The 20,786-nt window shown below is 39.6% G+C and overlaps 1 protein-coding gene across 3 annotated transcripts in view; it reads right to left on the minus strand.

The window, feature by feature from the left end:
• The window catches only part of FHOD3 (formin homology 2 domain containing 3), a 417,165-nt gene that overhangs the window by 185,118 nt on the left and 211,261 nt on the right, over positions 1-20,786 (minus strand). The gene's annotated exons all lie outside the window — the stretch shown is intronic.

Consider the following 20,786-nt stretch of genomic DNA (forward strand, 5'->3'; position numbering starts at 1 on the left):
TGAGTGCTTCGCAGGCCTGAATACATTTTCTGCATAGCACACCAATGACATAAAGAAACAATTCTGTTCTGTTCTGCAGAGAAGTTGGAGCTTTCACTAACTATGGATGTCACATCTGAGACACTTGATAATCTGATTTTTGAGAATACCTTTTGATATAATAGCACTTCAAGTATCCATAGAAGACCTGCAACCAAGTTGAGGTTCAGCTAGCTCTGTGCAGTATGGTCTCAAATTAGTGTCTACAGAAAAAAACCAAACAAATATGAACAGGGAACATAATGATACTTTCTTACAAGCTGAACTGAAATTACTTGCCTCACAATTACATTGTATTATGGCAGAGGCTCAGTTAAAATCACTCCCCTTCCATGTCAGGAACCTTAAAATGAGTAACACCACCATCCTTTTTCCACCCGGAACTTTAGGGACTGGCAGCCTTATCTGCAGTGTCTGGAAAACCTGGGTTTACAAACATTACATTCATTTATCTTCTTTTTTGGTTGGTGGTTTTTTTTTGTGTGTGTGTGTTTGGTTTTTTTTGTTGTTGTTTTTTGAGGATTTTTTTTTGGGGGGGTAGTGGGGGTTGGTTTTAGCTGGTGTCTTTGTTTCATTTAAAAAAAAAAAAGTGGGTGGTGGTTTAAAAAGACATAAATATCTGACGTCATCCCCAAAATAAATATTTCTATTAACTGTTTACATACCCTAAAGCAAAACAACAAAGAAATCTACAAACCATCTCTGGTTTATAATAGATGTCACATCGTCAGAAATTGGTTCATCAGACATGATTTAAAAAGTTCAAGCCATGATTGCAACAACACTTGGAGTTTGAAGAAGCAAGAGTTATTTCAGATGAACAGTATTTCAGGTTGATACATCCAGAGGTACTTTGCAGATCAGAGTTTTGATATCCCTGAGCTACTTCCCATGTTCCACAAAACACCACCCGCCATCCATCATGAGCAGCTTGGCTATTCTCCAATCTATTCTCCATTTTTGGGACAACTCTTCTCTTTATCCCTGTTTCCTCAATAGCAGCACTGATAAAATGTCACCAAACTCTAATAAAACTTTTTCATCACCCTACCAAATTCTTAGAGAACGATGAGCATCCTGCTGCTCTTTACATTAAACTCTGGCAAGTGAAGATTATGAGATGGGGAGAGACAACAGACCTCTGATCTGCTTCAGGCCACTGCTCCTCCAGGCTGCTGCTCCTATTGCCTCCCACCTCTCCTGGAAGAGCATCTTTAGATCTGAGCATCTGTTCAACAAACATCTCGCCTTGTTTTGGGGCTGCTATCCTTACATCTGGGAGAACGCTGCAAAGAGCAAGTGCTAACACTTTGATAATTACTAGCATCCAGAACAACCTCTGCTTGTGAAACAGAAGGTTGTCAGACAAAATGGGGCAAATTATTTATTTGTGTCCACATAAAAATAAACTATGTCATGGGCGTATGCTGTCTTCAGCTGAAAGAGTTCTTGCTCTTTACAAAACGATCACTACTATCTCTAGGGCTGTTAAATTTGTTCCATAGTTCTAACTGGGAATTAGTTTTCACTAATCTCATCCCTTCTGATTGCTCAAGGCAGAAGGTAGTCTTTCACTTTTCATACACTACAAATAATGGAAAAGTTATCTGAGTTGCTTTATCGGTGAAGAGAATAAAGTGGAAGTAAAATATACTCATTTTGATTCACTGCTTGATCCAAAGAAATTTAAGTTAGCACAAAGTGCAAAAGCAACAGAAAATTCTGAAAGCCAGTAACTCATATTTTACAGTCAAATAGTGGAAAAAATAAATGTAAATAGTAGTTATCAGTTAAATAAGGAAAGCTGCTTGCTACTGTGTAAGAAAATCTCAAAGAGCTGCACAAAATCAACACTGTACTAATATAGCTGATTTAAACCTGTAAAAAACTTTCACAGCTATTGCATAATAAATGTTACTAAACTGTTTTACATCTTCCCAAGGAAGTGTTCACACACACACTGCTCTGTGTGAATACCTGAGATCTCTATTTTTGCATATCAACTTATGAGAGAGCTTCTAACTTGGTTACATAAAAAAGTTGCCTATAATGCATCGAATTCAAGTGAGCTTACAAAAAGAAGTGAAATACAAAGTGGTGAGAGAAAGAATCAACATTCTAGTACAAGTATTAAAAAAATAAAGTCTATTCTTTCCCACCTTCCTTAACCTCATATGAAGTTTAACATACAGTAAGGCTCAGAGCCAGAATGCTTATCCAAACTACATAAATCTCTAGACAAACTCTCCAGACTACATGGCCCTGTCCCCATAAAACCTTCCAATTCTTCCTAATGCTGCTTTTCAGCAGGAAAGGCTAGTAGAGAGCTCTCTTTCTGCACCAAATCTTCAATCAGTCTTTTCCCAAAGCATCTTTCCTTAGAAGAATGAATCTCCTTCCTTACATGTGTTTACTAAATGAAATGGGAATGGAAAACAGTCCCCAAACCCACAATAAACCCTACAGCAACAAGGCACCCTGCACCACTGCTGTGGCTGCCTCTGAGAAAGACTCAAGTAATTCCCTTATTCCCTTCCTGAATTCCTGAGTGGGGTCAAAGGGAGGGAACTCCATTTACCACCATGCAACCTATTTCAGGCAGCTGGTCCAGCTTATAATGTAAACACGGTAACACCTTGGGAAGGTTACTCAGTGGAATGGCACCATTAGCAAAGCAATTAATTCTGGGTTGACCACATGCGTACTGCCCTTTTGCTTTACTTTCCTCCCTTCCTTCCCTCACCTTGTAGAAGGAAACACAAGGAGGAGTTTTCACTTGTTCTCTAAACAGAAATTTTCAGAAGGCGAGAGATGGGATTTTCTTGAACATTGCGAATGACTTTTTTTTTTTTTTTTTGGATGATTTCCAGCAAGATATTTTATTTATCTGTTGCCAAAAGAAACACTTTATAGTTTTCTCATTAGTCAAAGGGCTTTAAGAACATGCTTGAAGGAAATGATCAAACTAACAAAACAAGCAAAACCTTTCCATGCACTTCACACGCTCCATGAAAAGTGGCCGCCACTTCACGGAAACAGCATCTGCAGAGCTAAGTGTTGAACCTGAGGTGTGTTTACCATCTCCTTAAAATTCCTTATTCATAAATGCACATGAAAAAGTTGTAGATCCTGCATGGCTTTTCATCTTCTGACCACAAAACAGTGAAATTCAAGGAAAAGAGGAAAAAATATTGACATGTTTAAGCTTCTGAGATTCAACAGTCACCTTTCACTGCATTGAAGGGTTTATTAATATGACATTTCATAAAGCTGGAGAGTAAAATGTAAAACAGAGACATAGTAAGGTACCAGAGTTCCAGTTGGTTTTCAAGGCTCACACTGACATCTGCCCTCAGAGCCTCAGCAACTATAAAGCTGAAATCAGATATTGCTGCATCTACCTCCTGTGTCTTCTCTCATCACTTTTTTTTTTTTTTAAATCTAGATGGCCAAATTTAAAAAGCCTTCTGTATACAGCATACACCATACACATTCCTGATCTAACTCACATGAAGAATATATTTTATAGCATGGGGAACTCAAAGGCTAGCTATACTTTATTCTCTGTGTGATGGACTGTCATGCTGCCTTTTCCTTGCACTTTTTCTTCTGCATGTTTCCTTGCACAACCAGTCACAAACACTCTGGACCTAGTAAGGCCAGTCAAGACCTATGCAAAGAATTGTGCCTTCAAAACAGGATATTATTTTCCCTTTAGTTTTCCAAATCCACCTACATTAGCACCTACAAGTATGATTAAACAAATACATTTCAGAGAGCTCGATGATTAGAAAATCTCCATATGCAGATAAAATGCATTATTGCAGTGCAAATTACTTCTTCCAGGTAATTTCTACAGTCCAGCAATGTGTGGGGGGTTTTTTTGTTTGTTTGTTTCTGCGTCTTGCAGTAACACATATTTGGTTTTGGCTATGTTTGTGCACATATTACTGCTTACAAATATACATCATGTATACAGATGTGTATCTGCATATATCTATGCATACCTAACTATATGTATCTGCATTTACACATCCCTCTCTTAAAATTCAAGTCTTGGCATACCATAAAAAAACCCAAACTACAGCTATGGTCACTTCATTATAAATGCTTTTATGTGTTTATAATTAGTTTAAAAAAAGGATTGCTGTTTATTTGTACAAGAACTCTCAAACGTTTTCAAAGCTCAGACCTTCACAGTGTATTCAGAATTCTATTTTTTAGACAAAATGCCTGCTACAAACAGATGCCATTGCCTTCTTTAGGGTCTAATATAGTGATATATGTGGAGAGAAAACTTGATGTTTCACACTACTTTCATCATTGACTCCTACTACAATATCATTTCAGTGGCTGTAGAGGGAAATCCCAGCCAGCTCAAAAAAAATTTGATTTCTAAACCTAGTTTCCCCACCAATCTAGAAATATTGTCAGGCTTTTTCTTTCTACTTCAATGAAGTTTATCAAAGGTAAATTTTAAATCACTGTTTATGACAACTTAATAGTATTTAGTGAAAGAACAATGGTTCTGCTGCTTTCATTTTCAGCGCTTCAATGCAAGGCATCTTTATAGCCTGAATTTTGAAAAGCAAAAAGTCAATCCAAAGACACAACTAATGTTGTCACTTAGAAAGTAAAGAGGAACTGTTGCAAGAAGTTTCTGAAGCCAAATGAAGGAATATGAAAACATATGATCAACGCCTGTGATTTCTCACTTTAAAGTGGCCTAAATGATGCATTTTCCCACACAACTCTTTCTGTAAACAGGAAGAACAACGTTTGCAATAATCTCATAAGAAACGGAAGGTATGATAGGCATAATTGAAGAGCAGGAAAACCGAAGATGAAAGAGATAAAATGGAAATCTGAGCATTTCCACTGGTAATAGGTACGTGCATACAGAGGAGAGACTATAGATTAAATCGGTTTAGAAGAATGTTCTATTGGCTAAAGTAAACATCTGATTAATGGACTAAATATTATGAAAATGACAGTAAGTAGAAAACTGAAGTAATGCACATTATCTCCCTGTTCCTGACTTTTTCTGAATGACTTACAGAATAGCAACAGAAAGCCATAAAGGCAATGTCAAAAATGTAAATAATATGACTCTACTGCTTCCTAATATGTTGAAGTACCTTCTCATTAAGCTGTATTTTCAGGAGAGAGAATTACAGTAAGCAGAGCTATATAGACAACTTAATTTACCTATGTGGCAGTCTACGTTAGTATAGCAGAAAACAGATTTCCTGGTGAAGAGGGACAGGCCTTTCCTTTGGACAAATTCCAGCAGTTATTAGCTTATGGACACTTTTGCCCTCCTGACATTCACACATGTCAAGGAAGCCAATTTCTTCCATTGAAAGTCACAGCCAGGGTCCTAAATTATCTTCTCCGTTCCATCAGACAGAAGCTTCATGGATTAAGGACACAAATTAAGCAGAACACCAGCAGAGGCAGTCATTACAGGACACCTCACCAATGTCCGTGCAAACAAATTTCACTGAGCACTGACAAAAAAGGGCACTGTCATACCTTCACAGGCCTGGTAAGAATATCCCAGTGTTTTGAGATGAAGACTATAATGAAAAATCCAAACCTACACTAATTTCAGAAAACAGCTTTGCGAAGATCAGCCCTCTACTTGTTGGTTTTACTAATGAAAGAGACAATCTAGTTAATTAAGACTGATTTTCACTTAAGTATTCCCAACGCCACTTTAATCTATTGTTAATCTTACAACATGAGATATCAAGCGATGGCTGCTTGTTGCAGTCTAGGTGACTTATTAGTGGTCAGTGCTGGAAGGCAGGATTTCATGTTACACGGCTGTTTTAATGGAAGTAGGAGGCCGGGCAGAATAGATAGTGCTGAATACAGCACTAATAAACACAATTTTCATTTCAAGATAATTTAGTCTGGGGCTTTTGTTTATAAGTGCAATACAAGAGAAAAGTCTGAGGTAGAGAGTCTGCTGCCATTTTTATGTCACCTTTTGCTTAAGGGAAAAAAAAGATTGCTAAAGTAGGAGCTTTATCTTGAGACCTAAAATACAGTATTTCTGACACAGAGAACCGCAATCATACACATAACCTGGGAGAAATATTCCACAACTCTCCAGCCAGTACAGTGCTAGCTGCACCATGCTCTGAAACAAAACCACACTGCAAAAAGGCAGGAACCCGATGGACCCTCCACTGTATTAGGAATTGCCACAAGACAAAACCCCATCTGTTTCTTAGCAGGCAAACTGAGCACAGGTGGAACCTGTCTGAAGGGACAGGACGGGTTAAGCATGGCAATCAGGATGGCAGGAAGGGAGTTTTGCCTTCTTCCCCAGCCAACATCTGTAATGCGTTAGAGAGCTTCACTCTCCTTGTATTTTGCATCTCAAACACCTGAGTAAAACTGAATTCAGAGAAAGTGTGTCAATTTTCCTTTATCTTCAGCAATGAGATTCCATTCAAATACCACTGCTCCTGAATAAATCACATAGTTAAATGGCAAGTTAAATGGAAACCCTCTGTGTCTCATAATGCACACCAATAACTTTTGGACTGTTACACTTTAGTCTGATACAGGCAATCAATCCTGTAACAACCTTAACCCTGCTTCATATATGACAGTACTTAGAGAAAGGTACATGAATTCCTGTGGATATCCACACCACACTCTCTCTGACACACTCTAATACAAATATGCCTATTATGCATTGTGCCATTACTTTGAAAGCGTTTACAGATTCTTTGGCATGCTTTAGAGGAATTCCACACTGTTCCCAGCACTTGTCTCTTTAGGTATCATCTCCCTTTAGGTATCTAAGCGATTATCTGCCCAGTCTCCTAAAGTAAATGAATAAAGAATGGGCTTTGCTCTGCAGAGCTCTCTTGAGAAATCTGCCTCCATCAATCACCCAGTGGCCCTCGGGAAAGTAGCTTCTTCATTTGGCCAAGTTAGGTGGTAATGTTGGATAGCATGAATACTTCTCTACTGTTATTTTTCAAAGGAGAGAAGAAAAACATTAACTTAGATATTCTCCTGTTTCCTTTCTCTACCCAGTCTCTAACAAAACCAGCAGCATCTTCTGAGAAATAGCTCCAGAAACATAGTGATAATGCACTACACCCAATAGTACAAGTCCTTTCCTAAGGCAGCAGACTAGTAGAGAAGCCAAACAGCCACGGCTTAATGCTTCTCTGTGGTAAAAAATCCGGGGTGGTTCAGACTGTTGCAATAAAATGAAGAGGCAAGGCTGAAAGGGTGGCAGTTATTACTGGAAATGTGTTCAAGCAGTTAGCAACCACCTGCTGCTCCCCTCCATCTCTTTTGGAGCAGCAGCAGCAAATAGAGTTCTCCTGGTCACTTCCCAGCTCTCTCCAACTCAGCCCTTCCCATTCAAGCCACTGCTGCCTCCTCCTCCTCCTGCAACAGAAAGGGCCCTGATGCCTCTGCCCTCAAGCAGCATAATCCAGTTCTGATCACAACGGGGAGAAGCCTGAAGTCTTCTTCATGCATGTCCAAGAAAACTGTGAATATATAATTTTGCCCACAAACTTAGGGAGAGGAAAAAAAAAAGTATTTAAAAACAGTTAATAGCACAAGATTTTACAGGTGGTCAAATTGAAACAGCTGGAATCAAAACTGCCTTGCTTAAGATCAACACACACACCAGTAACAGCAAGAGGAAAAAAAGTTTCAATCCAGACACTGGAGCAAGAACTTCACTTGCACTTTGAAAAAAACAATACCATCACTGGAAGATGATGGCCCTCTCCTGCTCAAGGGAGTTGCTTACCCTTGTGCTGCTGCATCTGTTTATACATGCCCATGAGTAACTGGTTCAAGAACTGAAAGAAGTCCAACTGACTCACCAAAACCAGCTAATCGGTGAATTTAACCCAGACCAGCTCCACATTCCAGACCAATGTAGTGGATGGTATGGGGTATGGGAATAAACACCAATAGAGCAGGAGGACAGGGAGGGACTGACATTTTATTCTGCTTCCAGCTACAGTAGAAGCAGCAAGAAGCTACCTTTTCACTGACAGACATACATAATGCCTACAGTATTGCAAAGGGATGCCAAAGGAAAGCTTAATGCCTGTTACAGTGGGAATATTGCTTTGTAAAAGCAAAGCTGTCTTTACAATTTTGATTTGCTGGATCTTATCTGCTGACAGTAATGGTGGTGTAAAAAAGATGTGAATTCTCAAGAAGATATTAAAAATGTAAATTGTCTTTTCTTTGACTGAAAGCTCTCTGAATTCCATTTGACTGGAAAAATAACAAAAAAAAAAAAAAAAAGAAAGAAATAATTTCCAAAAACGTAGCATGCAATGTTCTTCATTAGCAGCAAGAATAACATAGATTTAAAATTCTTTCACATTATTAAAGCATATAAAAAAAGTCCTCAAATGCAATGTGGCTCTTGTTGGGAACTCAACAGTTGGGGAAAGAGTGGAAGTGCCAAAAAGGATCCCTGTATTTACAGAAACCACAGTCCTATGTATTCTATATGAAGTATATAGTAAGATATCTACTGGCATTTCATGATGTACAGTAATGTGTTTGTGGTTCTTACTGGGTAATCCATCAATCAGATGTTTTCATCTTAATACTTTTTTTTTTTTTCTAACTTTGACATGAAACAACATTATTGAAAAAATGAGCTCTTTAACTAAAGCTGCACTGTATTACCCTGGTTATTTTTAATGACATTTTCCAAAGATTTCAGAGCATTTACATGAAAAAAAAAAAAAAAAAGCTCTTGTGATTGAAGGGAATTATCATGGTGCCTTTGAAATGAAAAATGGCCAGGAAGTGTCAATACAGCCATGTAGAAAAAATAAAGATTACTTTTTCAATATCAACATAATTTTCTGGATTTCTGTGTATTTGTTTGCTTGAACGTTACAAGTGACAGGGAATTAACTATGAAAGAGACTGCTAAGTTTTTAATTATTTAAGAGTTCCAGACCCAATTTGTGTGTTTCACACACACGTTAACTCCTATATCCTATTCAGATAAACAAAAGTGCAAACAAGCCCATCAGGTCTTAACCTAGTTTGAAATGAAATTTTGCAAATTCCTGCTGGTAAGCACCATCCTGGTTTACCACATTTAAAGACAGAACTGTGTCCGTTCGTCATGATGCACACACATCATGCCTGTATGTAGTAGCGGCAGTTTCAAGGGTAATTTGCATTCAGAAGGAACAGTATTTCTATCACCATCACCTGAAAAGAAGTTCCTGTAACTCCACAGCTATCTGTTATGTTTAACTACAACCTCAGGTCTTGAGTGATGTCATTAGCTGAGAATCTCCGCCAAGCTTCTTGGTCTTTTGGCAGCAGGGTAGAATTTAAAAATGTTAGACCTTTTATGTGCAAAAATCAGTCTGCAAATGCAAAGAATCCAGCATGTTTTATTTCCAATAACTCAATGTTATTTAAGCATGTCTTACAACTTCAGAGCATTGGTATTCGCTATGTTCTCCCTCAATTTTGCTGGCAAAAAGCTGCTGCTGAGAACACATGCTTAACCAATGTATTCCTGAACATCTGGGCAATGCATTGATATATAGATAAGAAAGTTAAAATATTAACTTTATCTATAGATTTCAAAGTGTAAATTGAATTATGCCGGTGATACAAGAGTGAAGGGAAAACTAGCAAACTAACTATAAATAAGTTTCCCAGGAACTTACTTCAACTCTAATCCATGCATATATTTAATACAAAGGCCAACATCATTATTGTCATGCCCCTCCACAGGCTTGGGGAGAAATAACATCTTCAGGTACCGTACCAGAGCTCGTACAGTGATTACAGTGCTGAAGATGTGCTCAAGTATGGATCATTCCCCCTGGGTCTGCTATGACCTGGTGCACAGCTCTTCCCTACACCATGCACAAAGGACAGAGCAGCCATAACATTCCTCTGATTCCCTGACAATTAGACATGCAGAATGGGGGAAGAACTCACAAATCAAGGACAGAACATGTGTTGCCTTACTCACACTGACCACATACCATAAAATTACAGATTCTTTACAGTAATCATTATCTCTTCAAGTACCTTTAGCATGGGTGGCGTTTTACATTTCAGCATCCTTATAGCACAACCGAAATAAGAAGCCTTAATCTCTCAACATTGTTTTCCTGACCCAAATATCTGATCTTTTTCTTTTCTTTGTACCTGGTCTTGTCTGAAGGAAGCAGGTGATGTCAACTGTCATTAGTGAAATATTTTAGACTAGGAAAAATAAAACAAACCAAAAAAACAACTCAAACCCCAAAAAATCCAACCTGGTTTTTTGCCACAACCTTTGCAAAGGCATGTTTAGAGAAAAAACCAACAAACTATCTATGGGTAACCTGCAAAGGCACGTTTAGAAAAAAAAACCCAAACTGTCTATGGGTAACCCACAGCCAAAAAACAGTCTGAATACTCTGGTTTTAACCAAGTAATATATTCTGGCACACATCTGAAAGAAGCATGTTAATGCTTCAGCTACAGGTTAGCTGACATGGAGTTCTAATACCACTTGGGGACAAGGCTGCTTAAGATCACAACATCACTGTGGTCAAACGAAGTATCATATAAAGAATGCAGGTCATGACTTCTCAAAATTCATTTGACACAAAAAGGCATTTGAAAGGGTTTTCTTGGCACAAAGAGGAAAACACTGAGAGAGGAGCCTGCACCTGCAGCGCTTTCAGGCAGGAGTAGTTTTCTTTATCTGTCAGACAGAATTTTAAGGGCCTTGGATAGCTCTGGACCTAACACAATTGCACAGGAGGACTGAAATTTGGAATGCCTGTGAGAAAAAGCTTAGAGGGTTTATCTAGTTCGCATGCAGTTGTTAATGACTGGTTTGGCAACAAGTTTGTGCAGACTCACCAGATCTTCTCCAACAATGCTGCTGGGCTCCAAGCTCTGTACAAGCGTAGTTGAGTTGCCCCTGTCCATGGTACTCGGCCAGCCACCTCGGGGCTGACACAGGCCACCACATGCAAGGACGGGCTTTAGGTGGCACATCCCACCACACAGCTCTTACAGGAGCTTTGGAAGCATGTGCACTATAGTTCTGTTGGCCAAAAGCTGGCTTTGCTGGTGTGGATTAATAAATATGATTCGGACTTTCTTTTCAGAAATACCTACTCAGGTTTTTGTTCAACCGAGGCAATGAGGCTAAAACCCTCTGAAATTATGATTCTGCCATCCGTGAATGCCAGTCATGGCAAGCAACTAAGTAGAGCCTTCAAAAATACAGGGCCCTTGCGTGTCATTCGGTTCCAGTGGAATCAAGTACAAAACATGAGTCTTTTTCTGACCGAGTCCTGTGGGGCAGGCAGACTCCTGTCCTGACCAGCCTGGCAGTCCCAAGCATGCCAGGACAGTTCTGTGTACTCATAGGAGATCCAGTCTCTGAGTCTACAAGTGATCCAAATGTCCTTTCTGTCTTGTTCTGTTAGAATCAGCATGGTCAAAAGGTATGTATTACACAGGGGTGGTTGTTTCTATAGTACATATCCAATGAGTATAAAACATTACAAAGCTGGTTCCTAATCTTATGTTCTTTTATGCATTCCATTTCCTACTTGTCTATAGAGATCTAGGGAAAGGTGACATGCACAGTACGTAACTTTGGACACCAAATACAGGAGCATACTCCTCCTGACATGCTCTTAAAATCAAAGGGAAAGCCCTCCTCTTCTACTAGATGATTCAGTGAAACATTATACCCACTAAACACATAATGGTGCTATGGCTTTTTATAGTAAGCATTGACTTTGCCTATAAACGACAGCAATAAGCATGTCACATCACCAGGATTCCCACAGCCTGAAAACGTGCTAGACATTTACGCTCTGCAACTCTTGAGTTCAGGAGTAGGTTGACAGAGGATTTTCTGTCTCCTTCCTCATCTCATCCCCCCTCCACACACACACACTAAATGTAATGAAAAGTTACTGAAGGATAAATGCTTTTCACAAAGCTAACTATAAACCAGCTTATTCAACCTCTTCAAAGACAGACTAGACTCATTGTTTGAGGGAAATGACCATGGACATTCAGACTGAGGCTCTATCACCAGTAACTTTCTTGTCAGAACTGGGAAAGCGTACAGGTCTGAAGTAGTTTCTGCTGAGTTCCCTCTACTGTTCTTGAGGAACTAGTTCGGATTAAAATGAAGTAAATTACTCAAGCCCCTCTTATGTTAAACTATAAGTGCACACACACACTTATGACCTCACATGAAAACAGAGGAAAAAAGACAACAGCAGACAGGAAGCAAACTGCTAATCAGGGAGCAAATCCACTTCAATCACACAGGCATGCTGTATTATCTTTTGCTCAAGGAGTTTAGCTAACTACCTGAGGCAAGGTAACTGGAATTAGGAGAGACAAATCCTGCCCGGTAATCCAGCCGAAAGATATTATTTTAAATGATACTTATTACATGTTTAACTATCCTTACATACTCCAGAGGACTGATATAAAGCCAAGATTCCAACAGACATTTCTGACGAACACTTCTCAGTCAGGTTCTGCTCTGCCAATTCACAATGATGACATTACACAAAAGCTCAACATTAGAACACCTCTTTAAATTCAAAAGATTCTTAGGTCTGTTCTTTGTATGTAAAAATCAAACAAGTATATTCTGAGTGTAACTGGTTTAGCAGGTCACCCTATCAAATCAAAGTACTACATCTAAAGACCAAAATAAAGCAACACAAGTCATTTCTCATAAAGCACTAATTTCCTGTGTATTTTCAGTATTTAAAGTGAGCCATCAGCCTCATGAAAATAAAATTGAAGGCTCATTACATATGAGACAGGTATTGTTGCTTGTTACTAAAATTGCCTGACACTTCCCATGGAAACATTTCTAAGTTTAGTTATCCATAATTTCCTCAAGTTTTGAGTTTGGACTGAAACTCTCTTTGTGGTGTTTGAAACAACACTTTATTTTTTCATGGAAAATTTCTAACACATTACTTTTGGGGTGGGTTTGTGGAAGGCAGGAGGAGGAAGGAGGGAAAGAAGATCTCACTGGAAATTAAAAATACTGTTGATAATATTTTTAGAAATTGTAAGATTTTTTGATTTTGAGGTCTTTGGAAAACTCAGGAAAATTATAATCTCATGTCAGTGAAAAAACTCATATAGACCTCCTTAAAATGCATCCAAACTTTGTGTACTTATAAGGTTTTGAAATAACCATTGACACTTACAACAGGCTCTGCTGAACATATGCGATCAGCTGAAACCCCTCAACACTCTGTCCTTGAAGCTCAAAAAATGCTCCCAGATGCTGCACACCAAGGAAGGACAGAGCACTCTAAGAGCAGGCAGCTTGTGAGGGTTCTTTGGTTTTGTTTTAAAGGAACTGTTTTGTTACCTAGAGGGTGGGGAGGTGAATCCTGATCTGAACACTCAAGAAAACAAAATTTAAACCAGAGAGGTTCAAAGAAATGAAAGAGTTAAAGGAGGCACAGTGACAAAAAGCCTGATGAGCATCTGAGAGTTATGAAAAGAGATGAAGTGACTGAGATAAATGAGGGAAATAATGGAAAAGACTAAATGCTATTTGGCTGGGGGGGACGTAGGGATTAGGACTGTTGTGAGCAATGTTGAAGAAAGCAACGGACAAGACATAGGAGACCAAATCTGTGACTACATACTTGATAGTGGCACTGCAATGCTCTCCCTTATTTCTTTGTCTCGGGTCAAACTCGGTTTTGCTGTTAGTGTCCCACCACTGAGAACCAGAGTGAGTAATTCAACAGTACTAAAAAAAGAAAATATCCAGAACATCAAAATATCCACCTTTTCATACCATTTTTTTAAGATGAACACACTCCTCTGTCAAGATCATTACATCATTACACAAACACAGCTGTGGTGCCAGAACCCAGGACAGACAGTTCAAAGGTGGGAAGAGGTGACGGGAACAAAAGGTGTTTAAGTCAGCTTAAACTGGTGAAGAAATTAATGTAAATTATTTTATGAAAATTGATGAATGGATCAATGATGTAAATGAACTGATAAAGTGATGTAGGTTAAAGGAAGTTGATGTGGGAAGGGGAAAATACATACAGATCAGAGAAAGAAAACTAGAACAGGCTGGGCAAGAGTCTAAACAGGAACAGAAGACCTAAGAGTAAAGATTAAAAAGGCATAAACAGAATGCACCATATAGAGTTAAGAGTAAAGATTAAAAAGGCATAAACAGAATGTACCATATAGAGTTTGAAAAATCAACCCAAGGACAAGCCCCAAACATAACATTTAGGCTTCCTGATCTTTCTGAATTCAGAACATGTCTGTTTTCAAGTGCCTCATTTCTTTATCTGCAACACAAAGATAATGCTGCCCTTTCAGCTCTTGGATAACATTTACTGGCAAACCACAGAAAATCCACGAGGAAAACAAATGTTTTATAATAGAACCTGCATAGCACAAAATAAATCCCAAAGCCTTGGGAAGCACTGATAAGGAGACGAGCTATTCAGAAGGTGTTTGTTAAGTGCACAGGTGCAATGCTGCCCACCAGGTGAAGCAGAGCAGCTGTAGGAAAAGCCACACCACTATGCGATCAAAGGCTGGATCAGCTTCCACACAAAGGGGGGATGCATCTCTGCAAAGTAAGGGCACACAGGTATTTCTTAATTTACAAGAGTTTTATTTACCAACCTTAACAGTATTCTTAGTGTGTTCATCGGTAATCATATTGTAGAATATCAGAAACCTTTCTCAAAAGCACATGTAAAAGAATATTCTTAGCAACCAATATATCTGGTTAATAAATACTACAACCAATGTTTCCATCACTGATACTAACCTGAATACTAAAAGCAATCATATGGTGACCCACTACTGATTTTTGGGAAGTTGGAAACCATGTCTCAGAGTTGCTGCTTTAAAAGCAGAACTGCTGCCCACCATAATGCCTGGGTAAGAAAACAGTGTCTGCTCCTTGAGACTGCTCCCTGCGCACAGGGGCCGGCTACCGAGATGTGGAGCACCCCGGGTGAAAGCCTGATAACAGTGACCCTTGTTACTCCACATACTCAAAGCTTGTCAGAAGTAAGGGCTGTGCAACCCCATTGTACCCAAAGCCAACTTGGGGCACAACTTTAAAAATAGCAGAGGTCTTTCTGAAGCAAATATTTGGAGTACAAAATTAGGAAGTCGGGGGTGAGGGTGGGGCGGAGGGCAGGGACAGAGACAGGAAAGACAGGGATGGAGGAAGCTGAGATCCTTGTCTGGGCACATGATAATGTATAGTAGGAGATAGGTTAAGTAGGAGGAAAGAGGATATTGCCCAGTATTGGCAGAAGTCTTTAAGATGCCACCTGTCATTTAAACAAACACACTTAAAACACACTATAGATATACTAAATCCTGAATAGCACTCCAGCGACTCCAGTGAACTCCAGCAGAGCCATCTGACGGCACTTCTCCCAGAAAACATCAGTATTTTTAAAGTTTCTCCATGTCAAGGAACTGCGAAATGTCAAAAGAAAAAGTAGTAAACTCCTAAAGAAAGTCTGTCCTCCTGCGCTTTTCATTAAAGGCAACCCTTAGGATCTGCCCTAAACCAGCAGTCTTTCCTGTGGGTTGCTAATGCTCCTTGGCTTCCCAGCAGCAGGGAGATCTTTCTTTATGGAGACCCTCTCAGTAGCTCACATACCACTTTTCTTCCCTTAATGTGTTCTTTCAGGCCTGATACAATGTCAAAAACTCAAGGTGCAAGCCTTAAACTTCTCCTTGCTACATTTTCTTTAATTCAGAGATTTTAAGATTACTGAGTTCAGCATCAATACACGACCTCACTCCTGTAACTTACTCATTACTCAACTGTTTCTGGGAACACCAGTCTGTGGGACTGAAACATTCCAGCCTTGGCCTTGAGTCCACGGCCCTGTGGTCCTCCCTGCTCCCACACACCCTGAATATCCCCTCCCTCTCTTCTGTGATCACTTCTGTCATCTCAGGGGGGTGGGGGGTCAGGGGTGGGGTGGGCACGAACCATAGTACTTGTAAAGTTGGAAGAGGGAAGATTATTTATTTACTTTCTTGCTGTCACCATATTACTAGAGGGAAAGAAAAAAAATACTTATTTTGCATGGCACCTACACATCAGTAAACTCTCTTAACTAAAAGCTCTGGGAAGAAACTTCAAAGAAAATGATAAATTATTGAAAAAACAATCCTATACAACAGAGGTACTGTTTTTAGCAGCTAGTGCAAGCTGGTGCTCCTGCATCATTAGTGAGCAGGGCGTGGGCACAGTCTCCTCTCCTGGCTTAACAGCACAGGCTTTAGTGTCAGAAACTTAAACAGAAAAAGCTGGAAATGTGTCACAGTGAAAACAGGAAAAATTCTTTCTTGCCTGGAAATACAGAGAAAGAAATTGTGTCACAATTAATAAATTCATAGTTTATGAATCCCCACTTTTTTAAAAACTTCAGAGGCACAGGACAGACCTGTGCTTCTCCCCCACTAGCAGGCAGGGACCTCCAACCAGAACTCTTCTCCCTCTGGCTTGCAGAGGAAAGACACAGTAACATGTCTACATTTCCACAGCACCTCAGCTTTGCTACCTTACCAGGTCTGCTCAGTCCCTGCCTGAGCATCCACTGACAACCTTCACATACACGTGAGGAGTGGGAGGATGCCAGCCCATGTTCTCTCTTCACTCCAATGCCAGCATCAGTAGCTCCAGTCATGGGTATGAGAGGTGGTGGAGGTGGGAGAGGAGGAGGGCAGTAAGTAGCACTGACAGATGGTAAGCTGGTCATTATACTTCATTACAAAGCAGCAAAAAGACTTTCCATCTTTCCACATTAAATTTACGTACCCACACAGCTATTAGCTACTTCCATCTTCCCAAGGGGCATGCGCTCCTCACGGCTGTGCAGAAGAACAAGTGAGCAGAACCCCTCCACAACAGCAGAGATGTTAATATTCCCATACGCTAAGATTATCCTTCACTGTTATCAGCCTATGAATATTGTACAGTTTTTCTTAGACACATATGTATAAACACAGCATTTATGATAGGTTAGAAATTAATACTGTGCTAATACATGCAAGTCCTGTGGTTTAGCTTTTAGATTCTTGAATTGTCTATGTTTTTTTTTAAATTTTGATGCAGTAGCAATCAGAGACTTAATGAAGGTCACTGTCTCATGGTAATGAAAATAAGTATTTTAAGAGTTTACAGTCCACTGCTCCAGTTTTCTGATTGCACCTATGAGATGCATATGCATGCCCATTTGCAAAAAATCCAGACAGACAGGTCTAAGATGTAAAAAAATAACTCAAATATATTTGGATATGGAAATTAACTCTGAAGACATTTGAAGAATCTCATTTTTGATGCATCCTTATGTCACACAATAATCACTTTCATGGAATAACAGTCAGCACTTTCTAATTATCCTACATATTTGACCCTCCCCTCCTTTAAAGCCCTTAATTTCCCCTGCTTCTGTATCAGGACAGAGCAGCACTCTGTGTGACACCCTGGCAATCACCACCACAGATAGCTGGGGAAGCATCTAATATTGAAATGGGAAAAATCAAACACTAATTACCAACCATATTTTACCATGTTTTATGTGCATATAGTTCAGTACAAGTAATTAATAGTGACATTTCCAGCAGCTGCATATTTTGTGCAAGCATTAATGTCTGTGCTGGATTATGAATGTTTTTATTTTATGTATATTTTCTCCTTCTCTAATGAATCAGTTTTTGGATACATTCAGGCTACAATATTACTACAAAAAGGCAAAAATACTTTGTAATATGCTTCTACCAGCTGGAATCGGTACATTGTTTTCAAAGCTTGCTCATGAAGTTTGAGTATTTAAATCATATAACGTCCACCATGCCTTTAAAGGCCCCTGGGACTACTTCCCAAGTACTTATTCTTTGCTTAGTACTTAAGGATGTGCATTTTTCATGGTTCAGTTCCTCATTTTACACAGGGTATGCATAGCCTGAGGTATCACATTTCATGGGAATTTCACAAAGCATTAAAAAAAATTACAAAAAAACTGAAGATTCATTTTCAGGGAGACAGAAAGCAACCCAAAGCCTCCCAGCTTCTGTCAGCTTTAAAAACAAGGGAAATCCATAATTTTATGGTGGTGTTATTGCTGAATTCCATGTAGACCATGAGAACCCTATATCCTCCTCACAAGCAGTCCCAACGAGAAAGGTCATTCCATATAATGTACAGTGCAAGGAACAGCTCTGTTTATTTGTAGATGTGTAAATTACAAAAGGTTGGTTAAACTTTTGAACTCAAATTTGCTTCAGTGCCAATTCCCATCCCAGAACGGGAGAACTCGTACTGTATGCTGTGTGTGAGGACCATCTGGCTCTGCTTCCTGATGGATCATGGATCAGAATCACATTCAGGGAGAAGGTAGGGAAGGAGGAGGCGGAGAAAAGAGAGGGCAGTGCTCAGACTCAGGGATCGCTTACTGTTGTGTTTGGTAGGAAACTCAGGCAAATGCATGCACAGATCGAGTCTAGTAAATATCGTTCTAAAATAGGCAGATGAGAAATAGAGAAAGGAAACACTAAAAGCATAAAGAGGAAAGCAAAGATGATGTTTTCTCTCTTTTTAAACTGCATGGTTTCCAAGGAAGAGCTCTCCCAATTGCTCTTGTACAAGTAAACAAATGCATTTATTCTTAAAGAGATATTTGCAGAAGTGAAAGAGGATTTAGCTACTGAGCCAAGGAGGTTTAATGTTTATAATATTAATCATGGAGATAGTATAATGTGCTCTTTTTTCTGGTACAGTGCAGAGCACTGTAATCTCATTATTTCTAATCTAAAGAGTCCATAAATCACGATGCTAAATCCATTTGTATTTTTTCATTCCATGGCTTTTCAAGACACAAAAAAAGGCACGTCTTGAGCTTTCTGCATACATGTAGCAAGAAGAGGTTCTGAGCCATCAGGTACAGGTCTGATTTTTCTGTGACTGTTACTTTTCATATGAGCTACAACAAATGGCACCTGCAAAGCTCACTGATGGAAAGCTGCAGTGTAGCCCATTTCACAAAGGGAGATGGCATGGCTGCATCACAGCAATGCCATATCTAAGCTCAGCAGTGCTGCTCATTAACAAGTCTTATAAGCACAGGTACACTAGTTTGTTACTGATTTTCTAACATAGCTGTGGTTGGTTTGGTGCGTTTTGGTTTGGCTTTTTTTGGTAGTGGTGGGGGGAACCTATGCTCTATCTCCATGTGGAGCTGCCCCATACTATGTGGACATAACAGCTTCCAGGCAGAGATGTCATCTGTTGGTATGGTTTCATGGGACTGCGATATGATATCCAGCATAAAATAAAAGTTCAGATCCCCACAGGACAAGCATCCAACTCTGAAATGCTTTCTTAAGGACTCAGCAGAAAGATCAAAGAAATGAATTTACAGGGAGACTGAGCCAGGAAGACCCTTTCAGAAGCAACACTCCTAAGTAATGGTGCTTTAGACATTTGGTTTCTCTTTATAGCAGAGGCTGTTACTACGGCTACTTTGAGATCAGCTGAGAAGTTTACATAATTTAAAAGGACTGCACGTAAGAAGTCAACTTGAATATGGTGAGATGTGTGCAAGAACTTCACAGTCACATATGGATACCTGCACATTGAAGGTTAAGAGAAGAAAGTCAGGAAAGTTTTCATGATTCACTTCAGGAAAAGAAAGAAATGCAAATGTAAGCCTAATCATGTGCTGTCTGTTCCTATATACTTGGGGCTGGGATACTTTTCTACAGCTGGAAAACTTTAAACAGTTCTCCAGTTCACACTGAAATAGGAAGGGTATGCATGATACACAATATCAGCTCAATTTTCACAAACTAAACTTACATTACTGCCATCTGTTTTACTGCTGTGGTACATACCCAGAAAGACACATCTATTTAGGATAGACATAGACCTTATTTCTAGTCTTTTGATATTTACACAAACCTTGTTAATGATACAATGCTTCACGTGCATTTACTGCAGAAGAATGTGATTCCCCATGCTAAATGCTTTGTAATACCTAACCTTTAATGCAAAAGGACAAAGCCACATCATTATCAGGGTGAGGGAGGAAAATTCAAGAGCACTGGAAGCATCCATGCCCTTGTAACAATGAGGGGCCTTTGGATAAAAACAGCTTTCCAGTTCCTGGAAATGGATCATCCCCTCATTACAGAGCACACTTACAAACCCCAAGCATTCCTAGTAGCAGTTGGCTTGATGCAGAAATGCCACCGGCTCCCTGATAAATTCATGTCTGGCTTTCAGAATGAAAGGTTTATCAGTAGCAGCTTCTACCGCCTGCTTGCAAAACCTCATCCTCACCTTCAACTTCCTCTAGCTCCTTGAGATCTTCAGGCCCACAGTGGCCTGATGACAGACAATAACCAGATGGTCTTTTACCATCCAGCAGTGAGTCGTTTCAGGAATTTAATCTGATTTCCCAGAATACGCAGCACAGCTCTTCATTCTAAAGTTGGCATGCAGGTGGGATCGCATGCCTCTTTATAGCACGGGCTTTATAAATAGGCCTAACAGTTCGTGGCTTTGGTACACATCTGCAATTGAGCTGTTTGCCTGTTGCTGGAATCCCTGCCTGGGCATTCACTGGCGATTCTGACTCTGGTGGCTCCTATGCCTCTTTGACCACCCTGTCAAACTGGTCAGCATTTCC

This window comes from Falco rusticolus, chromosome 3, assembly GCF_015220075.1.
Source record: "Falco rusticolus isolate bFalRus1 chromosome 3, bFalRus1.pri, whole genome shotgun sequence".
NCBI lineage: Eukaryota > Metazoa > Chordata > Aves > Falconiformes > Falconidae > Falco > Falco rusticolus.